General features: G+C 45.7%; 1 protein-coding gene across 9 annotated transcripts in view; it reads left to right on the top strand.

The window, feature by feature from the left end:
- Positions 1-18,327, top strand: part of TENM4 (teneurin transmembrane protein 4) — a 1,425,092-nt gene that overhangs the window by 1,081,935 nt on the left and 324,830 nt on the right. The window lies entirely within an intron of this gene.

Consider the following 18,327-nt stretch of genomic DNA (forward strand, 5'->3'; position numbering starts at 1 on the left):
CCATAGGATAATAGGTGGTACTTGAATGCAACCATCCATTCTGCTTGTGGTTGTGTTCATCAAACCATTCTTTCTTGTAGGAACACACACACACACACGTACACAACTCTGATGGAGATATAAGACTTATCAGCATTTGAAAATAGACTGACACTTCACAGTGATGAGGTGATGGATCTCAGTGCTGTCTGCAAGGCTGGATGCCTGCTGTAGGGGGGTGGGATTGTTATGGGAAATGACATGGACTTAGGCATCAGGTGTAACTTCCAACCCAGCTTCTACGGCTTCCACACCGTGTCATGTCAGGCATGTTAGTAACTTTCTCTAGACTTGTTCCCCCATCTGAACCACAGGGATGGTAACCCCTCTCTACAGTACTGTGAGAATTAAAGTCAAGTGCATCAAGCACAGAGCAGGCCGTGAATCAGTGACAACAGCAGACGCTGATAGAGAGCTTATGCTGTGCCAGGTGCTTTGATGACCTGACTCTTTAATCCCCAAAAAAATCCCTGTGAGGAAGGTATATCATCATCCCTGTTTGACAGAGAAAGAAACTGAGGCTCAGGGAACTTAGCATGCTCAGGCTTCTACTGCTCATAAGGGGCAGAACCAGGACTCGAACTCTGGCAGTTGGCTTGAGTCCATTTCCTGATCTCTGCGTTAGGCTGTTACTATCAGTGATGTCCGTGGCACAAAACCGCCTCTGTTGCTGCCTTATTACGGACCTTGGGTTCATTCTGTTCAACTCTCCAGGCCCCAGTTCCCTCATGTATAAACCCACAAGTTGGGCTAGAAGACTGTACTTCCTTTTAAGCTTCACAGAGAAGTGATGAGGAGCTCAGACTGTGGTTGAAGTCAGCCACCTGGGGCCACCTCCTGACTCTCCCATTCCTATTCAGCCCTGTGACCTCGGCCGACTGGATTGATCCCTGTAAGTCGAAGTTTCCTCATCTCTGTTGAGGGCAAGATTTTGCTGTGAAGATTAAAATGGATGCATGTCTATACACGGCTTGATACAATATTTGGCAAAGAGAAGATTCCCAGTCAATGGTAGCTGTTGTTATCCTTGTTGTTATTAGCAAGTCTTCCTTCTTGCTCCTACATAAAATTCCTCTGAGAGCAAAAGACTATGTTTTTCAAGGCAGAAAGCCTGAGGGCAGTTTCTTTCAGAAAATCATAGACTTACAGAATGTAGTCACTTAACCTTCCCTGAACTTCTCTGCTCCCCTCTGCTAAATGGGAGTAATAAAGAGAAACTCGGAGAGCAGATATGAGGATTAAGTGGAGCAGCATAAATCAGCTTGGCTAGTTTGTGTAGTTGTTGTTAGTTGCTCGGTTGACCCCATGGACTGCAGCACGCCCGGCTCCCCTGCCCTTCACCATCTCCCAGAGCTTGCTCAGACTCGTGTCCATTGAGTCGGTGATAGCATCCAGCCATCTCATCCTCTGTCTTCCCATTCTCCTCCTGTCTTCAGTCTTTCCCAGCATCAGTGTCTTTTCTCATGAGTTGGTTCTTCACATCAGGTGGCCAAAGTATGGGAGCTTCAGCATCAGCCCTCCCAGTGAACATTCTGGGTTGATTTCCTTTAGGATTGGCTGGTTTGTTCTCCTTGCAGTCCAAAGGACTCTCAAGAGTCTTCTCCAATACCACAATTCAAATGCATCAATTCTTTGGTGGGTCAGCCTTCTTTATGGTCCAGCTCTCACATCAGTAGATGACTACTGGAAAAGCCGTAGCTTTGCCTGTATGGACCTTTGTTGGCAAAGTCATGTCTCTGCTTTTTAATAAGCTGTCTAAGTTGGTCATAGCTTTTCTTCCAAGGAGCAAGCATCTTTTAGTTTCATGGCTGCAGTCACCATCTGCAGTGATTTTGGAGCCCAAGAAAATAAAGTCTGTCACTGTTTCCATTCTTTCCCCATCTATTTGCCATGAAGTGATGGGACTGGATGCCATGATCTTAGTTTTTTGAATATTGAGTTTTAAGCCAGCTTTTTCACTCCCCTCTTTCACCTTCATCAAGAGGCTCATTGGGGCTCTATGAGAGCTTAGAAAGTGACCTGTGTAACCCTGGAAATTTTCAGCTAGAGACCCAGAGAAGTTGGGTAACTTAATTCAGGCGGCCTAGTTGCTAACCACTGGTGGATCGAGAGCCCACAGTATGGGGGCTGGCCCTGGATACCACCAGGAGCTTTTAAGCACCTGAACCCTCTCTGTCACTCGCTCTCACTCACTCTCTCTCTCATTACTCTCTCTGCCACCTCCCCACCTCTACTCCAGACATATGTGTGTGTGCACGTGTGTGCATGCGTGCACACTTAGTGATGTCCAATTCTTTGTAACCCCATGGACTGTAGCCTGACAGGCTCTTCTGTCCTTAGGATTTCCTAGGCAAGAGTACTAAAGTGGGTTGCCATCCCTTCTCCAGGGCATCTTCTCAACCCAGGGATTGAACCCACATCTCTTGCATCTCCTGCACTGAAAGTCAGGTTCTTTACCACTAAGCCACCCAGGAAGCGCGGACATACCCAAAGTTAATACTCATCATTACTTAATTTCAGGCCTCTGCACATGCCTTTCTCTCTGCCAGGAACACTGATGCTATGCTAAGTCACTTTAGTCGTGTCCGACTCTGTGTGACCCCATAGATGGCAGCCCACCAGGCTCCCCCGTCCCTGGGATTCTCCAGGCAAGAACACTGGAGTGGGTTGCCATTTCCTTCTCCAATGCATGAAAGTGAAAAGTGAAAGTGAAGTCGCTCAGTCGTATCCGACTCTTAGCAACCCCATGGACTACAGCCCACCAGGCTCCTCCGTCCATGGGATTTTCCAGGCAAGAGTACTGGAGTGGGGTGCCATTGCCTTCTCTGGCCAGGGACACTGAAAGCAGCCGCACATGCACACCATACACAAGCACCCCCTACAGTGCCGCCTTTGTCTGGGTAACTCCTGGTTCACCTGTAAGCTCCTGCTTAAACATCACTTCCTGCAGCAAAGTGCCACTGTCCCCCGAGGCTCCAGTAATTAAGGGCCTGAGCTTTGTGTCCCCAAGCTCCTAGCACTGTGGGGTAATTGCCCATTCAGAGTTTGCTCAGCCATCACAGCAGAACTCCTCAAAGGTGGGTAGAACCCAATCTGATTCTCCTCCCCAGCTCCATGGGGATGCTGGTTGGATCCCCTGTGGGCTTGCTGAGCACTGAGTGGGCAGGACTAGTTGGCAGGACACTTCACAAGGATGCTTGGCCTTCTCCCCCAAGAAGGTGGCGCTCGCCTCCTCTGATAGCCCAGGGACCTGTGACAGATCACACAGAACCCATCCCCCAGTCCCCCACAACACTGCACTTGGCATGTAGGAACATCCCCAGTGTCTTTCCTACCCCGCAGGCACCTCTCTCTCCTCTCATTTCCCAAACCCCATGACATCCGAGGCAAATGCAGTCCACGTGTGCCTGCACGAAGCCATGGGGATGCTGCTTCTCTGGCTCTGCCCAAGAAACCCCTGTGATTTATACTCAAGCGTCACCCAGCGCCCTCCCCTCCAGGAAGCAAGAAATCCCATTTGCCAGCAGCGCTCAGCCTCTGTTCCCCAAGGGAGTAGCATGAGATCTGAACTCATGGGTTCGAGATGCTGAATGTCTTCAGCTTTCAAAATAAAAAGTCGTCCCTCTCCAGATGAGCCTTTTTGGTTAAAAGAAACAAAACGAGCCAACATCTTTGTTTCTTTTCCAATCCAGTGCCCTCCATCAGGGTGACTGTCCTTCCCCAGGCAGTTTTGGAGATAAGACTTGCCAATAGCTAGTTGTGTTGATTTCTGGCTCCATTCCGGTGTCCAGTTCCCCGCCCCAAGGCAGCAGGCGAAGCCTGAGTGTAGAGTCTACCCGCTTGGGTTCAGTCCTGCTCCTTCTCCTGAGAATGGAGTGACTCCAGTCTTTCTGAAGCTCATTTTCTTTGTTAGTGAAGTGGGAACAATAGTACCTGCCCATAGAGTTGCCACAAGGACTAGGTGGGATGATATATGCATTTGATATAAATGACCACCACCCGAGGAAGCCCCGTGCTGGCAAGACAAGGTGGTATGCCAGCTGGAATACCGGCTCTGAAATCGGCTCTAGATTTGTGATTTACATCATTTTCAGAAGGGGAGCTTCTATAGTATATAAGCTCCAGAAGGACAGTGTTATGGGCTGAATTGCACCTCAACCCCCCCCCAAAAAAAAAGATAAGTTCAAGCCCTAACCCCCGGTACCCCATAATGTGACCCTGTATGAAAATAGATAATTAGTCAAGATGAGGTCAACCTGGAGGAGGGAGGGTGGGCTGTTAACCCAATATGACCTTCCTTCTAAGAAGACGGCCTCATGAAGACAGAGACAGGAGGAGGGGGAAGGTCGTGTGACATCAAAGGCAGAGGTTGGTGTGATCCAGCAGCAAGCCAAGCCAGAGGTTGCCAGCAACCACCAGAAGCTAGCACGTGGCAGAGAATGGTTCTCCTGCAGGCTTCAGGGAAGCATGGCTCTGCCAGCACCTGGATTTGGGACTTGTAGCCTCTCGAACTGTGAGGCCGTACATTGCTTTCAAGTTACTCAGTTTGTGGCACTCGGTTCCAATAGCCTTGGAAACTAAATTAATACAGGCAAGCATTTCACATGATTCTGTTTCTCAGGGTGTCCCCAGCTCCTAGCAGAGAGCCTGATGTGGGATGGGGGGCTTCTGTGATTTAGGGAAGGATGGAGTGACGCTTCTGTGACGGTTACGTCGGAAAAGCGTGTAAAGTACTCACACAGATGACATTCGGTTCATTCTTTTCCCTTCCCTTCCGATGCCAAAGGCTCCTTTCTGTACAGAGTAGAGTTTGGGATTAAAACCAGCCCTGTTTTTCTCCCAGTTTTTGCCTAAAACCTCCTAAAGGGCCCCTGGCTTTGACAGCCTTCCTCTGGGGCCGCTCAGTCTGAGGGAGACCCGGTTCCTAGGGGGCAGGCTCCGGCAGCCATCTCTCTTCTTGTGCGCTGTCTCCCCTGGAAGCTTCCCCGGGTTTTGCATGATTCCCTGGAGTGGGGCTAGAGGGATCTCTGGAAAGCTTGGCTCTCAACCACATACGTGCTTCCCCCCCCCAAAAAATGTTTCAACAAGCTCTCTGGAAGCCTAATGGGAAGGAGGCTTTGGCACAATGAGCAGGCTCGAGAAAAGCTGTTTAGAATCAGGGCATTTATGTGGGAAACTATTTAAGGAAAATTCCTCACTGTATCCATACGTTCACACTGCAGGGCTTTCTGGTATTTTTTAAAAACCTTTTGTTGAAATATTAATGAATACTCAGAAAGCAACACAAACAGTAACTATGCAATTCTGGCTTTATTTTATAGGGAGCTTTGTTTTTTCCTAGTTAATATTTGCTCAGTTCATTGATTACATGGATCCTTGACCCACTCCCCTGCCCACTGTAAGACTCTCTAAAAAAAGTGATTTTCTAGAAAGAACTCTGGCCGTGGGCTCAGGTGGCCTGGGCTGGAAGGCCAGATCCACTCTCCCCAGCTCTGGGGTTTTGAGCATATTGTTTACCTTCTTTAAACAGATTGTCCTGTTCCCATGGCTGGTGCGAGATCAGGGGAGTAGACTTGAATTTAAAAGCACACGTTCTTGTTTATCACTCTTACTCAGATGATTTTTGTGGCACAGGTATGGGCTTTCCAGCCCAACAGAACAAGGTCCAGAACCCAGCCTTGGACCCGACAGCTGAGTGACCCCAAACAGGCTCTCTTTAAGCCTCAAATTCTGCATCTGTCTGCTGGAGAGAGCCTACTGCCTTCACGGAGGTGTGAGGTTTCAGTGATATGATGTATATAAAGCTTCCATGGTGCTGCACACAGTCGGTGCCCAGTTAGTGCCCTCCCCTCCTTCCAGCAGCCTGGCCCTCTTCCATCCTCAGCTCCATTTCCTGCGTCTTTCCTCTTGACCTAATACCTCCACCTCCCTGTAATGTCTGACCAGAGGTGGAGCTTGGCAATCAAGTTGTGCTCTTCCTGTGTCTCAGGGCCTGGAATTTTGCAGCTGTGTAAATTGAATTGGGCAGAGGGTGCTATATATTACGTCTCTATGTATGGTGTATATGTAGATGTGTGTATGTGTGTGTATATATTTTTAAAAGGCAGTGGCTTTGGGAACAGCTGTTGAGAAGCACTTTCTTAATCAAATCTCTCTGCAGAAATGCAAACTGAAGGTTTCCTGTTGAGCAGAGTATTCTGTGACTGCAGGTTGTTCAAGGCCTGCCTTAAATTTCAGTGGCTCCTTGGTCATGTTTTGCCCACAGATTTTGACAGACAGAGATAATCCAGCCTGCCTGGTGCCCTCCCTCTCCCCCGCATGCCACAGAAGGGGGCTTCTCTCTGCCAGGCTGATTCGAGCCTCCAGAGGCCTGGATTGTTGTTCAGTTACTAAGTCATGTCTAACACTTTATACCCCCATGGACTGCAGCATGCCAGGCTTTCCTCTCCTTCACCATCTCGTGGAGTTTTTTCAAATTCATGTCCATTGAGTTGGTGGTGCCATCCAATCATCTCATCTTCCATCGTCCCCTTCTCCTCCTGCCCTCAATCTTTCCCATCATCAGGATCTTTTCCAATGAGTCAGCTCTTCTCATCAGGTGGCCAAAGTATTGGAGCTTCAGCTTCAGCATCAGTCCTTCCAATGAACACCCAGGACTGATCTCCTTTAGGATGGACTGGTTGGACCTCCTTGCAGTCCAAGGGACTCCCAAGAGTCTTCTCCAACACCACAGTTCAAAAGCATCAATTCTTCAGCACTCAGCTTTCTTTATGGTCCAACTGTCACATCCACACTTGGATATAGTAAGAATCAAATAAGATCATGGATGCGAAATTTTTCTGTAGAGTAAACACTGTTCACGTGTAGACATTGTTTTTATTAGTAGCTCAGTAAGTTAAAATAGATTCCAATATGTAGTGGATACCCACTGTATATGAGATCATTGTGTGGGCTGTGAACATAGGAGGGTAAGCAAAACCAGTCCCTGCCCTCAAGGAACTCACTAAGAACACGTACGCATAGTGGCCTTTCATTTACAATATGCACATCTGTAACCTGGCCCCTGGCCGCCTCTCAAGGTTCATTTCTCAGCTCTCTCCTCCTTACACTCCTCCAGCTAAACTAGCTTCCTTGCTGGCTCTCAGACGAACTTGCTTCTGGGGCTTGGACTTTGCAGTTGCTGGGCGCAAACGCTCTGGCTGGAAAGCTCTTCCTTTACTTACTTCACGTCTCTGCTCAAATGTCACCTCCTCAGAGAGGCCTCCCCTGACCACCTTACTTAAAACAACACATTCATTCATGCCATCACTCCTAACCTCTTATTGTAGTAAACTTTTATTTATAGCATTTATCGTCTCCTGATCTTGTTCTGCATAGCAATTTGCTTACCTGTTTTTTTAAAATTTATTTTAATTGGAGGCTAATTACATTACAATATTATCATATGTGAAATAGATCGCCAGTCCAGGTTCAATTACTTGTTGATTGATTTTTCTCCTCCACTAGAAGGTAGGCTTCTGAGGGCAAGATTTTGTCTTCCTTGCCCATCAGCAATGCTTACAACAATGCCTGGCACAGGGTAAGCACAAAATAAGTGTTTGATGAAAGAATCCATGCCTGCCTCTCAATAACAGGAAACACAAGTAACTCCGTTTTCAAGCGGGCAAATGATCTGAATAGAAATTTCTTCAAAGAATATATTCAAATGGCCAATAAGCATGAGAAGAAGCCCAGCATCATTAGCCATTAGGAAATGCAACTCAAAAACCACCATGAGATACCGCTTCACACCTACTGGAATGGCTGTCAGCAAAAGTCAGACAATAACAAGTGTTGGCAAAGATATGGAGAAGTTGGAACCCTCTAACACTGCTGATGGGAATATAAAATGGCACAGCTACTTTGGAAAACATCCCAGCAGTTCCTCAAAAGATTGAACACGGTTACCCTACAATCCAGCAATTCCACTCCCCGGTGTCTACCCAAGAGAAATGGAAACACGTCCGCACAAAAACTTGTATATATGTGTTTGTAGCAGCATCATTTGGAAGAGCCAAAAAGTAGAAACAACCCACATTTCCAACAGATGAATGGATAAATAAAATATGGTGCTTCTGTACTGTGCAATGTCATTCAGCAATAAAATGGAATGGAATCTTGATCTGTGTTACAACATGGGTTAACCTTGGAAACATATTCAGTAGAAGAAGATAATCACAAAAGAGCACATATCCTATGATTCCATTTATATGAAATGTCCAGAATGGGCAAATCTGTAGAGACATAGATTATCTATAGAGAAGTAGATTAGTGACTGTCCAGGGCTACAGAGTGTTGGAAGGAAATGAGGAATGACTGTGAAATGACTATGTGGTTTCCTTTTGGAGTGATGAAAATATTCTCAAGTTTATTGTGGTGATGGTCACACTACTCTGTGAGTATACTACAAGCCATTGAAGAATAAACTTTATGTGGGTGACTTGCATCAGTTCAGTTCAGTCGCTCAGTAGGGCCTGATTCTTTGTGACTCCATGGACTGCAGCATGCCAAACTTCCCTATCCATCACCAAATCCTGGAGGCTACTCAAACTCATGTCCATTGAGTCAGTGATTCCATCTTGTCCTCTGTTGGCTCCTTCTGCTCCCGCCTTCAGTCTTTCCCACCATCAGGATCTTTTCAAATGAGTCAGCTCTTCACATCACATGGCCAAAGTATCAGAGTTTCAGCTTCAGCATCAGTCCTTCCAATGAATATTCGGGACTGATCTCCTTCAGAATGGACTGGTTGGATCTCCTTGCAGTCCAAGGGACTCTCAAGAGTCTTCTCCAACACCACAGTTCAAAAGCATCAATTCTTCAGCACTCAGCTTTCTTCATAGTCCAACTCTCACATCCATATACGACCACTGAAAAACCATAGCCTTGACTGGACGGACCTTTGTTGGCAAAATAATGTCTCTGCTTTATAATATGCTGTCTAGGTTGCTCATAGCTTTTCTTCCAAGGAACAAGTGTCTTTTAATTTCATGGCTGCAGTCACCATCTGCAGTGATTTTGGAGCCCCCCAAAATAAAGTCACTATTTCCATTGTTTCCCCATCTATTTGCCATGAAGTGATGGGACCAGATGCCATGATCTTAGTTTTTTGAATGTTGAGTTTTAAGTCAACTTTTCACTCTCCTCTTTCACTTTCATTAAGAAGCTCTTTAGTTCTTCATTTTCTGCCATAAGCGTGGTGTCATCTGCATATCTGAGGTTATTGATATTTCTCCCGGCAATCTTGATTCCAGCTTGTGTTTGTCCAGCGTTTCTCATGGTGTACTCTGCATATAAGTTAAATAAGCAGGGTGACAATATACAGCCTTGACATACTCCTTTCCCCATTTGGAACCAGTCTGTTGTTCCATGTCCAGTTCTAACTGTTGCTTCCTGACCTGCATACAGATTTCTCAAGAGGCAGGTCAGGTGGTCTGGTATTCACATCTCTTGAAGAATTTTCCACAGTTTATTGTGATCCACACAGTCAAAGGCTATGGCATAGTCAATAAAGCAGAGGTAGATGTTTTTCTGGAACTCTCTTGCTTTTTCTATGATCCAACGGATGTTAGTAATTTGATCTCTGGTTCCTCTGCCTTTTCTAAATCCAGTTTGAACATCTGGAAGTTCACGGTTCATGTACTGTTGAAGCCTGGCTTGGAGAATTTTGAGCAATACTTTACTAGCGTGTGAGATGGGTGCAATTGTGTGGTAGTTTGAGCATGCTTTGGCATTGCCTTTCTTTGGGATTGGAATGAAAACTGACCTTTCCCAGTCCTGTGGCCACTGTTGAGTTTTCCAAATTTGCTGGCATATTGAGGGCAGCACTTTCACAGCATCATCTTTCAGGATTTGAAATAGCTCAACTGGAATTCCATCACCTCCCCAAGCTTTGTTCATAGTGATGCTTCCTAAGGCCCACTTGACTTCACATTCCAGCCTGTCTGGCTCTAGGTGGGTGATCACACCATCATGATTATCTGGTGACTTTCATGGCATATATTTATCTCTTAATAAAGCTGTTACTGGGCTTCCTAGGTAACTCAGTGTTTTTTTTTTTTTTTTTTTGTCGTTTGTTTGTTTTTTTTAAAAAGAGCCTCCTGCCAATGCAGGAGACATGAGTTTGATCCCTGGGTCAGTAAGATCCCCTGGAGAAGGAAATGGCAACCCACTCCCATATTCTTGCATGGAAAAATCTCATGGATAGAGGAGCCTGTTGGGCTACAGTCCACGGGATCAATAAAAAGTCAAACATGACTTAGCAACTAAGCAACATAAAAAGCTGTTATTACCAAAAAAAGAAAAACCAATGAATGTCCTCATTTAGTATATCTGTATCAAAAAAGTCAACAATGTGAAGACCAGAGAGACCCGAGCTACTCTTTTCTCAGTGTTGCTGTGGAAGGTACACCAGGCACTGAGCTTCCCCAGATGAACAGGTGAACGCAGAGTTCCTTTCCTGGTGAAAGCTTTTTTAAAAAATGACCCTGAGAAACCTGTGAGGAGGAGAGCTGGAGATCAAATGAGCTGAGCCTGAGAAATTTACTGCGTCCCGTTTTCCAGAGACCATTTTCCCAGCATAAGTCATAGAGACAGATAGCCCCAGACCTGCTTCTGAAAATAGCCACTGTCGAGGAGAGGAGAGCTGACTTAGTGGGAGCTGCCCAGCTTGGGGAGTAAGACCCACAGAATCAATGCACTGGAAAAGAAGGCAGTTTGGACCCTGGAGACTGTGGTTCTGCCAAGCTCATCCCAGGAGGAACCCAAAGCAGAAGCTGTTGTATTTGCTGCCTTTCTGTGTGTTTTCTTCTCTTTAAAAAAGCTTTTTAAAAATTGCATTACCACATTTGTTCCTTGAAAGAATTAAAAAAATATAGAAAAAAAAATAAAATTTATTTGGAATTCTACTGCCCTAAGGTAACAAGCCTTAACATTTTTGTTATTCATACTCACACACACATATGTAAACAAATGTCACAATTATTTTTATACAGTTTTGCCTCATGCTTTTTTAATATTGTTTCCCATGTCCTTAAACATTCTTTACAAACATGGCTTATAATGTCTGCATATTAACATTCTATTGATGTGCCTTAATTTACATAATGTCACTTTTTAACCTAAAGGATGTTTTTCCTTTTTAACATTTTTTTAAAATTTTCATTTTTGTCTATTACAATGCTGTGATGATTATCCTTATAAATAAATCTTTTCAAAAATCGTAATTGTCTTCTTGAGTAAATTCCGAGAAGTGGAATTACTCAGTTAAAAGTTTACACATTTTAAAAATCAATTTATATCAAATTATATTACCAATATCAGTGCATAAAATCTTGTTTGTATTTAAAGCCAATATCTATTTTAACATCTACTTGATGCCAGATTTTTCACATTTGTTATTTCACTTTCTCCTGTAGCTTGAAAAACTCATATTTAGAAGTATAAAAATAACTTCATGTGCTCATTGTAGAAAATTTTAAAGCTATAAAAGCATATTTTAAAAGCTGATATCAGTGATAACTAACACTAAAGATTTTTTCAGCCAATTTTTTGTATAGGAATGCATTTATACCAATGTGTTTATTCTATAAATGTTTTATGAGCATTAACTATACTGAAAGGACCTAACGTTCCATTATAACTGTAATTATTTTTATCCAGCACTTTTTCTAGTCTGCTTTAACCCTCAGAATAACCCATGGAGGTAGTGGACTTCTGTTACTCCTATCTTGTAGGATATTGGATTACGGAGGAAACTTAGGGTGTTCTGGTCTAACTCACCAAGGGGGAATGTGAGCGCCAGAGAGGTCAGAGTTCCTGCCCATGATCCCACAGCACACTGTTGACCTGCACCCAGACCTCTTGACCTCTAGTCTGTTGTAGCAAACTGTATCTGATGTGGACCTGAATCAGTACTGTCCTCAAATGGGGTGGCCACATGATTGTCCAGAGCAGGACATCTTTAGAGGAAAGGCAGGGCACTATTATTGACTGATGTGGGATCACAGACGTACATTGAGGCTGTCATTGGCGAACCAGAACGAGAGGTCCCTCTGGCGCTCTGGCTTCAGATTCATAGCACTTTGAAATGCTTGGCAACATTGGATTTCAACCCATTTTAAAAACGATGGTAACCAGTTCTGCAAACCTTTTCTAAGCTGAGACTCTGAGCCAGGCCACAGAGATGAGCAGCCGTGCTCTCTGGGGGGCAGGCTGAGCAGTTTTATCAACAGACGCGCCCAACACTCATATCGTCAGAAGCAGAGCATGCTGCCACTGCGGAGTTCCCAGTCCTCGAGCAACCTCAGAGCTTCACATCAGAAGGGGATTCCAGTTTTCCTTAATGCCCCATCCTCTGCTCAGCCCTGGCTAAGATTTTACGTATTTAGTGGAACAACTGGCTGCCTTGTTAAGAGGAAATAGGAGGTTGGCTCATGAGGAGAGAATGAATGCATTCGGTTTGGAGTTTTGTTTTTTGTTGTTTTATTTAGTTATTTGGCTGCAGCCGGTCTTCATTGCAGTGGAATCTTTTTAGTTGCAGCATGCAGGAATCTAGTTCCCTGACCGGGGATGGAACCCGGGCCCACTGCATTGGGAGCATGGAGTCCAAGCCACTGGACCACTAGGGAAGTCCCTGCATTTGGTTTTAAGTGGAGGGGCTAGAGTATTTCCAGGAGGGACACTGAGGAGATGAAACACAGCCAGGCTCCACAGGAAGGATAAATCCATCAGCTCAGGGTTCCATTGAAACGAGCTACTTGTTTAGGTGTCAAGGTTTTGTTTTGGTCTTTTCAGGGTGTCATTTATTGAGTAATTGCTATTTACTGGACACTATGCTAAACATTTTATACACAAGCTTCTAAAACGCAGGGCTGCTACTTAAAAGGTTATCAGGAGGCTCTTACCTGGATCCAGGGAACTGCCTAATCCAGGGACGAGAGTGCTCCACCCTCCCCACCCCCAGAGCAGCAGCGTGCTCTGGTTCCACTGTAGGACTCACACTTCCCCACTATGTAAGCAGACTGTGACTTTCCCCACCGGAGCCTAGATGGGGTTTAACGGAGATCAATAAGGTTCCATTTGGGCGTTTAGATGGATTTCTCAGGACTGCTGAGAAAAGTGTAAAAAAGTGCATTTTGTTAATGGTCCTTTCTTTGGCAGAGTAATAAATGCGTCCATCAGCTAGACCTTCACACTTTAGTCTCCCGGCATATTTCAAAGACAACTTAGAATGCAGAATGCCGGAGGCTCTTTCTTGAGCACCAGCTTGCCCTAGTTATAGGTTACATTTCAAACACTAAAGAAAGCTGCCATCAATATACACAAAGGTGTGAGGGATTGAAATTGCTCTTCCTGTAGAGCTCAGGACTCCCTTGTCATGTGTTCCTTTCATATATCACAGCTGTCTGCCTAACACGTTCCTCTTGAACGACGTCAGTAAGCGATGCATATTGATAAAGGTGTCATTGGCAGGCTTGCAGATCTGTCATTGTTTATTCCCCAAAACCAGCCTGTTCTTACTGTCAAAGACCTACAACTGGAGGGATGGTACAGGGATCCATGTTGGTTGAGCCCTCACTTTGGGACTTCCTACAAGCATGATACCATCCTCCCCTCAAAAGCTCTTTGCTGTGGATGTTGTGACTTCATTTTTCAAAGGAGAAAACGGAGACTAGGAGAACTGAAGTGACTCACCCAAGATTGTACAGCCAGTTATGAACCTGGGCTTTGGTCCCTGGTTTGTTCAACAGGAATCCTGTAGTCTTTCCACTTTAGATGTGTTTCAGTTGATGGACAGGAATCTCTCCCTCCAGACTCCAAACCAGGGGTGATAAATGTATTTCACACCCCCTCAGTGGACAGAGCATTGCCATTGTGGGTTCTCCCCCAGGTCCTGTGACCACAGACAAATGCATTCAGTTGTGTAAGCCTCCATTTCTTGACCTTGAAAATGGGCATGGGTTTTCCAATCCATAGTTATTGTGAAGAAAAGATCTTGTAAAAAGATCCTCCTCCCAGAGGAGGAGCTCTGTGAATGCTTGTTCCCACCCCCATCCCTCGACCATAGGGTGTCTGCCTTCTCTCACTTTGTTACTTTGGTTTTTTCCTTTCTCCACCTTTATCTACTATAAGCACGAGCTAGGCTCAAAGACCTTCTCTCCAGAGACATGCATGGCCACCCCCTACCCTTCTGTGGCCCCTGGTTGTTGAGGTGAGGCATTCCAGACACCCCATCTCATTTTAGCAGAGACACGGTGGGAAATTCTGCAGTACCGAGTTCCCTTCAGCCCATGATCAGGATACATGGCAAGGCAACCCCTAACCCCAATTCCCTAGTCCTGCCCGTGGCATCGGGCATCCTTATTTGCCTACACATACATGCATCTGGGCCCCACCTAAAAGGCAAGCCCAGATCATGTGGACTTCCAACATCCTAGCTGAGCTGTTAGCCAATTAGAAAGGAAGTCTGGGTGCTGAAGCAGATGCCTGAAGTCTCAAGAGCAAATCGTTCTAAAGTATGGTCCCGATCTTGTCACGTTCTTGCTTTAAAAACCCGCGTGACTCCCCACCTAGGGTCTGGTTTCCCTTTCCTTGTGTTCAAGGCCTAAACCTGTTATTCAGAGACTCATTTCCCACTTCTCTCTTCACATAGACCTTTGCTGCCATAATCAAAGTCCTCTTCTTCCCTTCTGCCTTCCCTCCATCCTTTCTTCATTTAGCAAATATCTGTAGTACTTTCTAAGTACTAGACACTGTGCTGGACACTGGAGAATACAGTAATGGACAAGCCAGGCTGGCAAGCGGGTGGCCACAGACAAGTCCTCACTACAGTATGGGAAGTGTTGCAGCAGGGAACCCCCAGGAGGCATGCCAAGCCCAGGTTTGGAGCATCTGGGAAGCCTTCCTTGGGGTGGCGATCTTGAGATTAAGCCCAGAAGCTGACCGGGGGCTAATGAGACTCACAAGGGTGGTAGTGATGCAGAAAAGGGAAGAGGAAAGGAAACACTCAAGAAGAAGGAACAGGATATACAGAACCTCAGAGGCAAAATTTTGTAGTTGTGCTTCAGGGGGTGCCCTTCAGATCAGTTCTATGCCAGTCGTGCCCTGAAGTTGTGCAGATCTGCAGACTTGGGCAGAAGAGGGATTGGTGAGTATGTGCAAGTCAGGGCACGTCAACCAGTCTCAGCACACATAGTGAGAAGTTACAAAACTTGAGAGGCAGAGTGATGCCAGGGAGGTTGCTTGAGACCAGGTCAGGGCTAAGGGCCCGAGGCAGAGTATTCCTCCCTCTGCCGTGGATGCTCAAGCCCCCATCTCTTCATCTCTTCCCTCTGGAATCCTCTGTGGCTCCAGAAAGCCTTCCTTGGTGCCTCCAGTTGAAGCGAGCTCCCCACCCCCTCGTGCATCCTCCAGGCACTGGGCCGTCTTCTGCTCTGACAGGTCCCACCCCTGCCTTGCTGAGAGCTGCATGGGACACTCCCCCTGCCCTCCCACCAGCTCCTTGGGGGCTGCGCCTCTCATAGACTGTACCCCCCTCACCTTCTAGCCTGCTCAGGGGGCATTTAGGAAATGTCTATGGAATGAAACAGTGCTCACCATACTTCTCTGGTCACATGCTACTCTAATAAAGAAAAGATAAAGTTAGCCCCACCTCATTTTATATATACATGCTTATGCATACCGACATCTAAAGTTTATTGGGTGTTTACTGGCTGCCATGCCGTTCTCACTCCAGTATTCTTGCCTGGAGAATCCCATGGACAGGGGAGCCAGGTGGGCTACAGTCCATGGGGTTGCAAAGAGTTGGACAAGACTGAGCAACTAACACACATGCCATTCTCAACACATTACTTATTTTAACTCCTTTAATTCTCAGAGCGACTCTGTAAAGTAGCTATTTTTTTTTTATTTTTTGCTGTCCATTACTTCCACTCCAGTACTATTGCCCAGAAAATCCCATGGACGGAGGAGCCTGGTAGGCTACAGTCCATGGGGTTGCAAAGAGTAGGACACGACTGAGCAACTTCACGATCATGATTACTTAGATGAGGCGATCGAGTCACAAAAGGTGGGGTAAGTTGCCTGAGGTCACTGTTACAGAACTAGCAAGTAGAACAGTAGAGTTCAGATATAGGGTCCAGAGCCCTTCCTTTTAATATAATCCTGCACTGCTGCTGAGGATGCCAAATCCAGACAGCAGTGCATTTTATTACATGTGTTTTAAGCAGGAATGTATTATGTACATTATAAAACATTTACAAAATAGATATTGGGAAAGAGTGACATAAAAATTACTTCTAGAATGTTCTTGCACCCAGGAGATGGTTTTATGCCTCTGCCTGGGGACCACTTAAATTAAAAGATGCTGATGAATGAGAGGGAGGAAATTGACATAGTTCCAATAGTTTCTGTACATCACGGAAACCTCATGAGTTATTGTGCACCTATTAAGGGTCTGGGCTTCCCTAGTGGCTCACCTGGTAAAGAATCCGCCTGCAGCATGGGAGACCTGGGTTCAATCCCTGAGTTGGGAAGATCCCCTGGAGAAGGCAACGGCTATCCACTCCAGTATTCTGGCCTGGAGAATTCCATGGACTGTATTGTCCCTGGGATCACCAAGAGTTGGACATGACTGAGCGACTTTCACTTCACTTATTAAGGGTCTGGCACCTTGTTAGGTACTTGAATGTTAGGTATGAACATTCAGAGCAACCCCAGAGGCCTGGGGTGAGGCCTAGAGATTGCATGGAAGGGAGAAGAAACAGGCATAAGGCCTGGGAGGGACTGTGCTGCTCTTATCCCAGAATCTCTGAAGTTTGTGATGGAACAAGTTACTTAGTTCTGGAACTGTTTATTTCATAAAGCTTGACAGATTTACTCAGGAAGAGGCTGTAACAAGCACCCTGGAACAACAGATCATGTTTCTTAACCTTTGTCTGAAATTCTAACAACTCAGCATGGTCTGGTCCTGGTTATCTCAAGCTCATCAGAAGCTCTGATTGGAGATTAGAAGATGTCTTTGGTTAATAAAAGATGAGGAAATGAATGTATATTTGCTTAATTAATGCAGCCTGGCTGACAAAATCTTTTCAATCCTGGGACGGCAGGGGAAGGGAGATCTTGAATGGAATTCTTCATGGGGTGGTTTCATTCAGTTTGGTCAACATTTGTTAAGCACTGACCCTGGGATTCTGCTTGCTGGAGCATGCCGTGTGCTCAGATGTAGTATCCTTAGTCCTTACAATAACTTTATTAAAGGGGAGGAGCTCCCAACTTACAAATGAGGAACTGGAACATATTGACCCAAGATCATATAGTCAGTAGGAGGCTAGGGCATGATACAAACTCCTTTTCTGTTGAACTTCAAAGCCTGCTGCAAGAAGATAGTACTGTATCCCAAGGGGGTGCATATGCTTTTATATGGGAGACAGCTACAGATAACTCCAAATACACCAGAGCAAATATGATAACAGAACTAAAAGGTTAGTTCAAAGAAAGAAATGATCATCCCTGTAGTGCTATGTGGTAAGTGGTGTCAGGGAAGGGTCTCCCTAGGCTAAATTGGAAACCCTGATTTGGACAATTTTAAGATAAATCAATCCATGGGGTTGCAGAGAGTCAGACACGACTGAGCAACTGAACTGAAGGTAAATCATAGCCCAGATTTTTAGGTGAACCAAAACACAGATGGAAAAGCTACCCAGAGATTGGACCTTGATTGTGGATTCCTACTGCCTCCATTGCTGTTACTGAGTTTCTAATACGAACCAACCAAGTGGGATACACAGCAGCTCTATAAAATGTCTCATGTGGTTGGGCTCCAGGGTTGACATGAGCATCACGGAACCTGCACAATCCTGCAGGATTCGGTGACTGAACTGAGTGAGCCTCTCTTGGTAGACAGACCCCCCGCCCCTCCCCACGAAGAATCAGCAGCTGTCTATACCACCTCTTCATCAGGGCTCTACCAAATCTTCTGATGATGTGTCTGGGCTGTGTTTTGTTTCCTAAGTGTTTGGTCTCTGAAACACTGAATGGGTCCGGTTATGTTTTAAACCTTCTGTGAGTCAAGGTGGGAGAGAAGCAGCAGGCCTGGCTGTCTAGTGAATGCTCTGCCTTGCACTGTAGACCCTACATGTCTGTGCGTATGTCCCCTCTCTTGTAGATGATGTACTGCACATGCCTAAAGGCCAGACACGTGTAGGACAGCAAATTGCCTGTCCCCAAAGGTCTTGTCCCCAGTCGTCACCC

The sequence above is a fragment of the Bubalus bubalis genome, chromosome 5 (assembly GCF_019923935.1).
Source record: "Bubalus bubalis isolate 160015118507 breed Murrah chromosome 5, NDDB_SH_1, whole genome shotgun sequence".
NCBI lineage: Eukaryota > Metazoa > Chordata > Mammalia > Artiodactyla > Bovidae > Bubalus > Bubalus bubalis.